This window comes from Meles meles, chromosome 3 (assembly GCF_922984935.1).
Source record: "Meles meles chromosome 3, mMelMel3.1 paternal haplotype, whole genome shotgun sequence".
Lineage (NCBI taxonomy): Eukaryota > Metazoa > Chordata > Mammalia > Carnivora > Mustelidae > Meles > Meles meles.
This window is the reverse complement of record NC_060068.1, coordinates 114,461,687-114,464,617: the sequence shown is the minus strand read 5'-3', so window position 1 is coordinate 114,464,617 and position 2,931 is coordinate 114,461,687. Positions and strand designations below refer to the sequence as shown.

The 2,931-nt window shown below is 41.5% G+C and overlaps 1 pseudogene; it reads left to right on the top strand.

Moving 5' to 3' along the window:
- The first annotated feature begins 853 nt into the window (after positions 1-853).
- LOC123938809 lies at positions 854-1,960 on the top strand (annotated as a pseudogene).
- The last annotated feature ends 971 nt before the right edge of the window (positions 1,961-2,931 follow it).

Below are 2,931 nucleotides of genomic sequence, written 5' to 3'. Positions count from 1 at the left end.
CACTCTGGAAAACAGCATGGAGGTTCCTCAAAATGTTGAAAATAGAACTACCCTATGACCCAGCAATTGCACTACTGGGTATTTACCCTAAAGATACAGACATAGTGATCCGAAGGGGCACGTGTACCCGAATGTTTATAGCAGCAATGTCTACAATAGCCAAACTATGGAAAGAACCTAGATGTCCATCAACAGATGAATGGATAAACAAGATGTGGTATATATACACAATGGAATACTATGCAGCCATCAAAAGAAATGAAATCTTGCCATTTGCGACGACGTGGATGGAACTAGAGCGTATCATGCTTAGTGAAATAAGTCAATTGGAGAAAGACCACTATCATATGATCTCCCTGATATGAGGACATGGAGAAGCAACATGGGGGGTTAGGGAAATAGGAGAAGAATCAATGAAACAAGATGGGATTGGGAGGGAGACAAACCATAAATGACTCTTAATCTCACAAAACAAACTGGGGGTTGCTGGGGGGAGGTGGGATTGGGAGAGGGGGAGGGGGCTGTGGGCATTGGGGAGGCGAGGCGAACCATAAGAGACTATGGACTCTGAAAAACAACCTGAGGGTTTTGAAGGGTCAGGGGTGGGAGGTTGGGGGAACAGGTGGTGGGTAATAGGGAGGGCACGTTTTGCATGGAGCACTGGGTGTTGTGCAAAAACAATGAATACTGTTATGCTGAAAAAAATAAATAAATTGGGAAAAAAATGAAGAAATATATAAAATACTTAGCACATTATAGGCCCCCTTCCACACGATCACGCTGAGCTAGTACCCGCTCCTGGAATCAGGTCGCAACCTCAACCTCGCCTGCCGCCTGCCATTGCCTCTGGACCATGGACCCCCGCGAAGTGAGCGAGTTTCGGGCTTTTGTGAAAATGTGTAAGCAGGATCCGAGCGTTCTGCACACCGAGGAAATGCATTTCCTGCGGGAGTGGGTGGAGAGCATGGGGGGTAAAATACCACCTGCCACTCATAAAACTAAATCAGAAGACAGTGTCAAGGAAGAAAAGCAAGATAGTAAGAAGGCGGAGGAAAACATAAAGGCAGATGAACCATCAAGTGAGGAAAGTGATCTAGAAATTGACAATGAAGGTGTGATTGAACCAGATACTCATGCGCCTCAAGAAATGGGAGATGAAAATGTAGAGATAACCTAGGAAATGATGGATCAGGCAAAGGATAAAAAAGTGGCTGCCATTGATGCCCTAAATGATGGTGAACTACAGAAAGCCATTGACTTGTTCACAGATGCCATCAAACTAAATCCTCGCTTGGCCATTCTGTATGCCAAGAGAGCCAGTGTCTTCAAATTACAGAAGCCAAATGCTGCCGTTCAAGACTGTGACAGAGCTATTGAAATAAATCCTGATTCAGCCCAGCCTTATAAGTGGCGCGGGAAAGCACATAGACTTCTGGGCCATTGGGAAGAAGCAGCACATGATCTTGCCCTTGCTTGTAAACTGGATTATGATGAAGATGCTAGTGCAATGCTGAAAGAAGTTCAACCGAGGGCCCAGAAAATTGCTGAACATCGAAGAAAATATGAGCGAAAACGTGAAGAGCGAGAGATCAAAGAAAGAATAGAAAGGGTTAAGAAGGCTCAGGAAGAACACGAGAGAGTGCAGAGGGAGGAAGAAGCCAGACCACAATCAGGAGCTCAGTATGGCTCTTTCCCAGGTGGCTTTCCTGGGGGAATGCCTGGTAATTTTCCTGGAGGGATGCCTGGAATGGCAGGGGGGATGCCTGGAATGGCAGGAATGCCTGGGCTCAATGAAATTCTTAGTGATCTGGAAGTTCTTGCAGCCATGTAGGATCCAGAAGTTATGGTGGCCTTCCAGGATGTGGCCCAGAACCCAGCGAATATGTCAAAATATCAGAGCAACCCAAAGGTTACAAATCTCCTCAGTAAATTGTCAGCCAAATTTGGAGGTCAAGCATAATGCCCTTCTGACAAATAAAGCCCTTGCTGAGGGAAAAGCAAGTTCGATCACCTAATGGATGTCGCAATAATACAAACCAGTGTACCTCCGACCTTCTCATGAAGAAAGCTGGGGTGATGTGAAGAGAATCCCTACCCCTCCGCTCCCCCATGCAACTGAAACATTCTACAATGGTTTGCCATTAGGGTATTCATTCAGATAAAGTTTCCTACTAGGAACTACAAACTTTAAACACTTTTTAAACCTTAAAAATATTTAAAAACATATTAAAAGGGTGTATTAGTCCCTAAAAAAAAAAATACTTAGCACATTATATTGTAAGTAACAGATGTTAGTGGAATGTGTTTTCTAATTGATTGGACTTAATGAAGTGCAAATAGGAACCTCTTTTACTCACTGTTCCCCAGAGAAACAGAACTGCTAAAAGGTGTATATATATGTATGTGTGTATGTGTGTTTTATATATATATATATATATATACATATATATATATATATAAAACATATACATATATACACATATGTATATATGTATACATATATGTAATAGACATACAAGTACTAACCAAATGGTAGGTATTACTGCATTAAAATGTTAAATAAATGTAGGAATATAATTAAGATAAGAATTTTTTACACAGATTTATGGTCATAGAGCCAAATTTTTGTAACCTTTTTAGTCAGCACCCTGTTGACATAGAAGAAAATATACATACCCGTTAAGGTGGAGTAGAAAGAATCAGAAAATGGAAATGGGTAGAAGACATAAGGGGGAGCAACATTTCTTCAGTATACTTTTTTGTATTGGTCTCACTGTTAGTACCATGGCAACAATTAACATGCCAATCAATAAATCCATCAATCAGTCAGTTCAGCCAAGTGTGTAGGTAGCAGTTGGGGAAGAGAATGGGAGGGGATAAAATACAAAGAGTAACAGATAAATCTAGTTATATAACAAATGAATACTATAC